Source organism: Coturnix japonica, chromosome 3 (genome assembly GCF_001577835.2).
Source record: "Coturnix japonica isolate 7356 chromosome 3, Coturnix japonica 2.1, whole genome shotgun sequence".
Lineage (NCBI taxonomy): Eukaryota > Metazoa > Chordata > Aves > Galliformes > Phasianidae > Coturnix > Coturnix japonica.
The window spans coordinates 3,854,056-3,864,509 of record NC_029518.1 but is presented as its reverse complement, the minus strand read 5'-3'; the positions used below and the strand labels follow the sequence as shown (position 1 = coordinate 3,864,509).

General features: G+C 47.2%; 1 long non-coding RNA gene across 2 annotated transcripts; it reads left to right on the top strand.

Moving 5' to 3' along the window:
- The first annotated feature begins 1,181 nt into the window (after positions 1-1,181).
- LOC107310763 lies at positions 1,182-9,994 on the top strand. 2 transcript variants are annotated; one of them, XR_001553708.2, is made up of 4 exons: positions 1,182-1,602; positions 1,833-1,913; positions 5,907-7,949; positions 9,887-9,994. It is a non-coding gene; the product is annotated as an uncharacterized LOC107310763 (long non-coding RNA). The 2 variants fall into 2 exon arrangements; XR_001553707.2 differs by having other exon boundaries at positions 5,907-9,994.
- Positions 9,995-10,454: the final 460 nt, after the last annotated feature.

The following is a 10,454-nucleotide window of genomic DNA, read 5'->3' as shown; positions in this document are numbered from 1 at the left end:
TGTCTGCATAGCCTCAAGCTTTCCCAGCCTCTCACTTTGCCAGTGCTCATCCACTCACAATCCATGGGTTGTGGCCAGAAGAAGGCTGTGGGTCATGGGCAGCAAAAAGCCCAGGGAGGTGGAGATAACAAGTACCGCAAATAGGGACCAGTGGTACAGCCCTGCAGCAAAGCAAGCATGTTGGCCTGAGGATTTGGCAATAACTCAGGTTATTTACAACCCAATATAATTTTTGGCAGTCTCAGTGCACCTACAGCGTCGCTGCGTGCTAACGAGCGGTTATGCAGACGCAATCGACGCGCTCGTAAAATTACAGCAAATGCCTCTCAGTGGGGTTTCTGCCCCACGTGGGGCTGTGCCGCATGAGGTGCCCAGCAGGCATCGACACGACGTGCACCTGAATGCAAATAAATATTTCCATAACTCCGGCTGAAAGTGCTGGGCTGACAATGGAGCGGCTGCAAATCATTATGTATTGAAATTCACGCTCGTGCTTCAGCAATTTACTGCGGGTCTTATTTTTCTTGGGGAATTATTTTTATTTTCTCAATAGAAAAATCCCCAAGGAAATCTCCTTGGTAACCAGAAATCGTGGTAGGAGCCCTGTGAATATGTACTGCTGGTTTTCATTGACCACTATATCCAGAAGAGAAGATAATTATGACAGTAAAAAATCCAGCATCAGTAGGTGCATTGCCAGCATCTCTGTTCAGATACTGAAGCTCAGGGCCCTACTGCTCTAGGAAGTACAGTTTTACAGGTGAGATAATAAGAAGCGATCCTGACACAATGGGCCAAGGATGCTTAGAGAATAATAGGATTATTTAATACAATGTGTAAATACCAATGAATTGTGAAGCAACTTGCTGTGATTGATTTAAGCGTTTAAAAGATATCTGTCAAAATTCGGGTTTCCAAATAAGGGTGATAATGAATTTAAACCAGTCTTGATTTAGAGAGAAAAGTCCCAGTTGAGTCCTTCTTTGAGACACTGACTCAGATCTTTGCTCTCTTGCCTTGAGCTGGTGAAACAGGTTATACTCATGCTGTCTTGTGTAGGTTGCTCCCTTCTGCGTGCATTTCACACTTTGCATTCACAACCTTCAGCTCTCGGTGCCTGCAGCTCCACATCTGCAGTCTTGCTGCCTTGCTGAGCAACGGTAAGAAACCAAACGTGTCATTGGAACTTCTTTGGATGGGTGGATCAAGCGTGGGTTATGGTAATTTGGAGTCAAAAGGATGTGTGCGTTGGTTCCTTTGTACCGAGGAGAGAACAAAGCCTGTCACTGGGATGCAGGGCAATAGAAAGAGGTGCACTGCTTGGAAGAGGAGCGCCATGGCGACAGCCCCAGGAAGCAATCCATTAAATTGGCTCCCATTGCTTTGCGTTCAATGTAATGGGCAGTGCTGGGGCAGTGACTCACTGGGCCACTGCTGTGGTTTAAAAATACTTTGAGAACTCATTTCACATCAGTATCCCCATGAGTCACCACTTCTAACAAAAGGGCTTAGGGAAAACTTGTTGCTTTGGAAGCAGCTCTCATCTCCATGTGCAGAGAAGGCATTTAAGATAATGTTCCCGATCCTTCCCATGGGCTTTAGGTGCAGTTTTGGGAATGGGAGGGTTGCTTACCTAATTATGGTGAACCCATTCATTTCCTCCCTATTTCTGTCCTATGTGGGACAGGATAGCGTGAGGAATCATGGTCATGATGGTGTTGGTTGTCTTGTATGATTTTGGAGGTCTTTCCCAACCTTAATGATTGATATTTCTATGCCCCTGGTAAGACAATCTCTTTGGAATTAAGACTATATTGTCTCATGCTATTCAGGTTGCTTTCTGACGTTCCTTCACTTCACTGGAGACAAGAGGATGGATGGCTCCCAACTCATCCTCTCTCCTAAGACTCCAGGTAGGTATGGAAGATCCCTGCCCATGTTTGTAACTACCCTAGAAGGAAACTCTAGCAGGGTGCCAGGGGTATGCATGGAACACTTGGGCTTGTGCTGCTTGGTCTTTTCCATCTCCCATCTACTAATGATTGAATGAAACCTGCCTTTGTGGGGCTCCAGATTCTGTCCTTCAGTTCCTGTCCATCTCTAGCTCATGGACAATATTTTGTGCCCCAGCAGCTCTGCCATTGCTGCAGTACTTTAATAAATGCATGCTACTGCTTTTGACTCTTCCTGCTTGTGCCAGGAGGGGAATTATTTTGGATCCCGGTATCAAGCTAAGCTATCAGATGTTCAACTGAATATCCTCTGTTGGATCCATGATGCCAGCAAGAACTGGTAAATCCTTTCTTGATTATGATCAGGTGCTCAGAGGTCTGCAGCAATTCTCCCACGAAGAAAGGCTGAGGGAGCTGGGCTTGTTCAGCCTGAAGATGAGAAGGCTGCAGGGAGATCTCACTGCAGCCTTCCTGTACTTGTGGGGTGCTTATAAGCAGGAGAGGGAGTGATATTTTACGTGGTCTGACAGCAACAGGACAAGGGGAACAACTGCAAAGGCCAGTGCACCAACCTTATAAAATATGTTGGGAGCAACCTTATGAAGTAGGCTTTCTTTGGAGCAGATGGATCTGGTTACGTGTTTGGCCTGCTCTCTGTGCTCTGAAGCAGTAGGAATGCAGTTTGTTCTTTTTTGCAGGGTATAAACATTTATGCTCTCCTTTCTGACCCTATCGCTTTGATCTCCTCCATATACTTTTCCAGCAATGCCTACTGGCGATGGAAAAATGCATTAGCCTGAGCTAATTTGTTTTTCATTTATATTCAAGTGCATTAAGTCTTGGGAAACAGGACAGCGAAGTGAAATTGTGGAGCTGCAGGGCAGATCAGTGCATCCATGACACTATGCTGGGAATTAGGGTGCACCTTTGTGACAGAAGGATTAGAGGCTTTGGGTCATGGTACTTCTTCTTTCTCTCTTTAGAAGGATTTGCTTTCTCTTCAGAGCTAAATGGTTCATTGCCATTAGAAGCAGAAGAATTAAAAGAAAAGAGCTCATGAGCGGAACTCATAGGGCAAACCTGTGAGCAAGTTGCTTCTTCACAAGGTCCACTCTGTCATGTCCTAGCAATCACGTTTCTGTCATGTTCCCATGCATAGAGTTGGAATCTGCACTCCAGGAAGCAAGCATGCACTGAGCCTGTGGTGTGTGGTCCCCCCTCAGCATCCTGCTGCCCCAGAAGGGATGCTGCTGGGACTGGAGTTCAGGCCTGTACCTTGTCTTGTTCTTCTGAAATGCCTGCACAGGTGTGTGAAACAAAGAACTGAAGGGGTTTGTTCCTTATGCTGCTTTTATTTCAAGTCATTTAAGGTTGAAAGTGCATAACAGGTCACTTGGGACATTGCTTATTGCGGTCCATATACTACAGGGGGATTCAAATAATGTAATCTTATTTCTGGTGGCTTGCTGGAGCACTTTGGATTACCACTGCATTTATTGCAACCTTTACTGGGCTGAATTGCAATGAGGTGATAAATATCAGTATTTTTTTCCAGCTTGGTAGCAGGTTAATAGCTTCACTGCAATGCAATGAGGTACTCCAGCTTCTGATACCCATCCTTGGGCTGAATCTTCACCAAGCACTACATGTAACCCCAAAGCCTATCTGAGATCCTCACACTCCTTGAAAAGATAGGAGGGAGCCGCAGGCTTCAGTTGTAATTATGGGCACAGTTATCCTGGCCCCTGCCCTATCCGTGAGCCAAGAAAGAAGGAAATGAGGCAGCTTCAGCCACACTGATTCACCTTCCTCCTGAGTACAGCACTGTGGGGCCTCCTGTTCTGGAGGTCTCACTGTGCTCACACTAGCCTCAGGATTTTGGGGTCTTGACTCGTTGTTTCTGAATAGCTGGAGTTGGCAGCTTGCTGCTTGTTGGATTTTTCTGCCTGGATGACTAGCTATAAAAAGACATGTTTGGATTTCTGTGGTGTTCATCATTTATTTCAGAAAATACAGCAACATGGGTTTAGGCAGACCCAAAAATAGTCATTCTCTCTGTATCATCTCAGTTTGAGACGAAAGAAATGACCCAGATTCCAACACCTTTCTCTTAGTCTGGCCAACTCCTTAGCACTCCTGCTAAGGCTGCTGAAGCGTTTCTAATTCTCACTGTGCTTTGTATGGCATCTTAATTATTGTATCAGAGAATGGCTGCCCAGTGCCCATCCAACCTTGCCTTGGGCACCTCCAGGGATGGGCATCCACAGCTTTCTGGGCAGCAGTGCCAGTGCCTCTCACTGCCCTCCGAGTGAAGCATTTCTTCCTAAATTCTAGCCTCAGTCACCTGTTCTAGTTTAAAGCCATTCCCATTACATCAAGCCCACGAAGCCTTTCTTTACTCCTCTTGCTGATGGGTTGGTTCGACTCTTCTCCTTCAGTGCTTGTGGCTACCAGAGATGCTGACGACACCTCTTAGCGCTCCAGCACCATGGGTGCTCCAGGAGGTGACACCTCTCTGTTAGCTGTCTGCTCCTGGTGTCTCACCAGCACCCGCCAGGTGTGCAAATGTTTCTTTGTCTATATGTATGTGTGTGTGTGTGTGTGTGTGTATACATTAACTTGGCTTTTGTGGGGTGTTTTTTTTTTCCTGTTAAAGTAGTCCTAGACTTGCTCAGTTGTACATTTCTATCTCATGAGACTGGGTGAGCTTTAAAGTCTGAGTTCTTGTAGTCAAGAGGATTTAAGTTCACTTTTTTCCGATTCTTTGCTGCTTTCCAGTCTTTTTTACCCCTTCTGAGTGTACAGAATAGCACTTGAAAGGTGTGACTGACTATGTGTTCAAGTAGTGGGAAGCAAGAAAAAGAACCCACTTATTCTCTCTCATTTTTTCTAAGTCAAATCTATGGTTTTATTGCAACTTGATTCCTTACCCCAGAACAACCAAACCACTCACCACTACCAAGGAAGCTCCACCGTGCGTTTTGTTGCCTATGGTAAGCATGCACCATCTCATCTTTGTGCCAGTGGGTTGTGCTGAGGATTGCATTCGGGCTGGGCAGCTGTTCCATCCTCCAAATAATTAGTCATTTGCTGTTGTAGAAGTCTAGCTATTTCTCCAGTTCCAGTGATACTCAAGAAGTAATGAAGACTGTGTCGCTTCAGCCGTGGTTGCGTGTGTTGCAAGGGCAATCATTAATTGCTGCATGACAGTAGTGCTTCTAAGCAAGGATCAAGCTTGAACACATCAAGAAAGGCCAGCCTTGGCCTCGAGCAGTCACCAGATCACATGAAAGTGGAAGAGGAAAGTGCAGTGAGCGTGGAGGGAGTTGTGGTGCGGGTCAGAGCAAGGACGCGGCAGAGCTAGGAATAGAAACCCGTTCTCCAGGCTTGCTAGCCCCAAGCACTCCCATCCCCAGCTCTTGCCTCCTGCTGACCCCACAAGCTTCTTCCAGCCCCATGCTTCCTCTTGACTTCGCATAAACCTGGCACCGAGTGGGCCTGGGGAGCAGGAGGCCGAGCTCGGCTGCAGTCTCACCCCATGGGGCACAGCCAGGGGGCTCATCCCATAGAGGTGGGCTGTGTTCCAATGCACAGCCGCTCATCAGCTGCTTCCCCAGCTCAGGGCAGAGGCGTGGGTTGGCCCCCTGCTCCTCTCCAGTCCTTACACAACAGCACGGTTTCTCAGAACAAGCGCCTGGCTTCGTTTCTTTATTTAAAGTCTGCTTTGTTTTCTTCGTGTTTTCCATCATTTGCTCCGCTGCTGGTTGTTGTTGTTTTAATTACCAAGCAGCAAATAGCAGAACAACTTAGTGGATGTACTGCAAGAAAACCTTCCACCTGATTCAGTCACCTCCAAACAGAGGTGGGCAAAGCGCTGCACTACAGACAAGCTGCTGTTTGTGTGTTTGTTTGTTTGTTTGTTTCCATTTAGCTGTTCCATTTCCCTACATGCAGATTTCCACAAGATTGCTTTGAAATCACTGGAGGTTGGCAGAGCCTCTCATGCTGGGAACGTCTGGAAGTGATTTGCAATATGAGCCCGCAGGAGGGCTTAGTGTCCAGTGAGCATGCAACATTTGCACCTCGGATGCTGCAGTGTGCTGCCTTTGGAAGGCCACAGAGAAACATCTGCTTGAAAATGGACTCAAGTCATTAATTTACCATTGGGTTTCGAAATCCTCAGTTGTCAGATGTTTTTCAAAGCAGCTTAACTGTGACTTGCTCCAGGTGATGCGCAGTGGCTTTCACCAGCCTGAGAGGTGCTAAGTGTGCTGCACTGATCCAGCTGTTTTACACTGAAATTGAGCCCCAGCTTTAGACCTGTGTCATTTTAACTCAGAAGGTCAGCAAGCCCAGAAGGCCAACTGCATCTTTTGCTGCATCAAAAGAGAGGTGGCAGCAGGGTGAAGGAATAGATTATCCCCATCTGCTCTGTTCATGTGAGGCCCCACATGCAGTACTGCGTCCAGACCTGGGCAACCCAGAACAAGAAAAGATGTGGAGTTTGGAGCAGGTCCAGATGAGGGTCAAAAGATGCTCAGAAGGCTGGAGCACTTCTCCTATGAAGAAAGGCTGATGGAGGTGGGCTTGTTCAGCCTGGAAAAGAGAAGGCTTCGGGGTGATCTCATTGCAGCCTTCCAGGACTTAAAGGGCACTTATAAGTTGGAGGGGAAGCACCTTTTTACACGGTGATTTAGGTTAGACATTAGGCAGAAATTCTTCACTCAGAGGTTGGATGGGCCCTGGTCAGCCTGAGCTGGTGGGGGGCAGCCAGCCCATGGCAGGGGTTGAAACCAGGATATCTTTAAGATCCCTTCCAACCCAAGCCATTCTATAATTTTAACAACTGGTATTACAGTGTAGATGTAGCAGCTCAAATTCAGGATGTAGATGAGGCTTCAGGTGATGTGGCTTCCAATGTCAATTACGATCTGCTGTGGACATGCTGTTGAATTTCACATGGAACAGCTGCGTGGGCCCAGGGTTCTGTCTGGCTTGTTGGGCTGGTTTGTGTGTTCACATCTTGCAGCCAGGACTGTGGTGAGCCAGCAGGAGCAGCGTGCAGCTTTGCTTCAAAGGTGCGTGGCCACACACCTCCCCAGCACAGCACAGCACGCACCTGTGGTTGACTCTACAACATGTGACAGCTTGTGGTCCAGCACAGATAAGCAGCAGCGACTTGTTTATCTGCATTCCCAGCTCTGCTATAGAGCTCCTCAAAGACAAGTCCCAGCTCTGTCCCAGCTTTCCCTAAGGCAAGTGAATACAAGCAGGCCAGGCACAGCCTACATGCACTGCATTTGACTGTGTTCACCATGAGCCCTGGGGAATTTAATGTGAAGCTGAGCCTCCAAAATTCCAGTGGGAGAAAAAGTAGTTTTGTTCCTTAGCAGATGCAATTGCTCAGAGGCACGGAGAGCAGGGCCAGGGCTAAGCTCCCCTTCACACTGCACGCTGCTGGGGATGGCACCAGCTCCTGGAAGGGACTGGGCTGCCATTGCAGCAGGGCAATAAATACTCTCGTGGCATTTTTGGATCACAGCGTTGTTCTGAGCGGAGATGTTCCTCCTGATGTATATCTTGGCAAGGTCTAAAAAAGGGAGTGGGGATCCTGTGGATAGCAGGAATGCTCAAAGTGACTAATTAATGACAAAAACATTTTTGGCTGGGTGCTAAAACTTGTGGTGCCAGCTCTAAAATCATCTCCAACTCTGAAAGATTAAGATAGAGTGTGACAGTCCCCCTCTTGCAGGAGGGCTATCGGACATCTGCCTTTGAGCGGCTCTTACTCCTTCCTTGATGCTACTAGGCTGCATCCTTCACTATGGGAATGGGTAGAAGAGCAAACTTGTTCCTTGCCCTGAAGAACAGAGGCTGACTTTCCAGAGGTGCAGGAGTTCTGCTGGCTTTTGTGTACATCCAGGCAGCGATGGGTAGCACGGAGCTCCACCAGCACAGCTGAGACCTGAGCACCTGGCTCCCTGAACACTGGAAGAGGTATGTAATCCTCATGTCTCTCGTGGTGATTTGCACTTCTCCATAATTAAATTTGGCCTTAGGTCAGCAATAAGTAGAAATTTATCATAGGAAATCAGAGTTCAAAGGCATGGAAGTCAAATTCCTGCCTTGCCTGCTCCATGTGCATGCAAACACACCCCTCTGTAGCCATGCACACAATGGTTATCCCAGGAGCTTTCCAAGCACACTCGGACCTTGTCACAAGCAGCACTACTTGTACCAAACAGACTCTATTATTATCGTTTGTTCGTATATTAGCACACTGCCTAAGGGCAGATCCCATTCAATAGAATCTGCCTCTTCTGCTGCACAAAAAGAATAGTCCTCAAGTAGGTTTTGATTTTACCCAGATGTTTGCAGAATAGCACAGTTCGCTGAGTGATCTCACCAAAGAGATGGAGCATCGAGGGCTGACTGGGGAAAAACTGAGAGGCGAGGGAAGCAGATGCTGCATTTCTATGCTGACTGTTCAAGCAATAGCTGAGTACGTCCTGTATGTGCCTGCCACAGGGCAAGCAGGCAACAGGCACAGTGAGTCCTTTTGGAAGTCATGGAATCACACAATCATAAAGGTTCCAAAAGACCTCCAAGATCATGAAGCCCAACAGTCAACCCACCACCACCACTCCCAGTAAATGTGTCCCTAAGTGCCACGTCTACATGATGTGTAGGTTCAAACAGAAAGGGCCAACCAAGCTGAGGGAAAAGAACTGAGTTACTCACTGGATCTCAAACCTGGGTGCAGATCTGTGTTCTGACAGCTTGGTTTTGAGGATCCCAGCCTTTTATCTGTACCAGATGTCTCTATGCCTTTGGTTTGTGGTCATACTGTGTGTTGTCCCTATTTTTCAGTGGTCTTGGTGCATAAGGCAATGTGTACATCTGGGAGCCCAGATCTACTGTTAACTATCAGTTCCTGCGAAGCACCAAAGAAGGTCCCAGACTGCCTGTTCTACTCATCAGATGCTGCAGGGTGGGAGTGTTCCCTATCTCACTTGGGCTCACTGGCCTGCAAGAGAGCCAGCAGCATGGCCCTGTTCCTGGCACCATCCCGTCCTGTTCCCTGCTGTCCTGCTCCATACCCGCTCCCACGCTAATGCAGAGCCAGCACCGAGTGAATCAACCTAATTAAAGCAGAGAACAGGAGGAGATGTGATGGAGAACTATTATTTCACATTTAATTGAAAAAATCCATTTCTGCATGGGTCCGATGTGTTCCCTTTTGCTGGTTTCCCAAGAACAACTACAGGCATTTCTATTATTACACACTCTATGCAGTTAGGGAACGTGCATCATCTGGCTGAAACCAAAGCCCTCCTCCAGCCAGCAATGGGCTCCGCGCTGTTCTGTGCTCAGGTGGCTCAGAAGGATGCCTGTGGTTCAAACTGCTTGGTGCAGTAAGCTGGAAACATTCAGAGAGTGAGAAGTTTCACGTGGAGAAAACAAATCCCAGTTTGTTTATTGAGCCTAAGAGCTTTCATTCGAGGCACAAGGAGTTTGACAAACTTCAGCTGAACAAATGGAACGTTTCTGAGTTGACCATATGTGTGTTTCCCAGGATGTGGATTCTGGAAACAGAAATAACCATCAGCCATAAAGCAGCCTAAAGCCAGAGTGCCAAAATCTCAGCTGCTGTAATCACTGTTTCCAGCTCAGGATCTGGTGTAGCTTCCTTCTCCTGGTGTTGGCCTCTCAGGTTGGCTAATAGACACACACATGTAGACGTATACAAATGTTCTTAGGTGGATGAGTTTCAGAGAGGTTGCAGAGGGGATGGCCTCACATTGTGCCAGGGGAGGTTCAGGTTGGCTGTTAGGAACAATTCCTTCTCCCAGGGAGCAGTTTGGCATACACAGTTTAGTCACTGAGGGTGTTTTTGTTTGAGGTGCACTCATTTGTTTATTTCTCTCATTCAGTTGATGCTGCTGTAGCCAAGATCCCTTCATCAATCCTGTTAAGCTGATGAGTAACACGGTACGGCTTCTGACGGCGGTGAGCTTTAAAATAAATCAAGTCAAAAAGTGTTTGCATCTGTGCTTTCTAAAGGTCTGATAAAGCGTTCATTGAAAGACAACGTAATGCTAAATCACAGGGCAGTTATTTCTGGGAAATGCTGGAGCATTGTTGATTTTGCATTAGTAAGCCTCTGTCAAAGACAGTAATTAGCCGTGCTGTGGGCATGTAGGTAGGTTTATTTATTCAAAGCAAATAGTGGGAAGTGCTGTTAATGTGACTTCAGATGCTGATGTTGGGAAGAGTATATGAGCAGATTTAGTAAAGTAGAATTATTTATCTGGCTTCACCTTTGTGTTGAAAATGATTTCTCGGGAAAGGAGGGAGGATGAGGGAAGGTGTGGGAGACAGGTTTTTTCTTCTCTCTTGTATTCATGGAATCATGGAATGGTTTGGGTTGGGAGGGACCTTTAAGGTCATCTAGTTCCAAACCCTGCTACAGGCAGAGACACCTCCCACCAGACCGCTGTT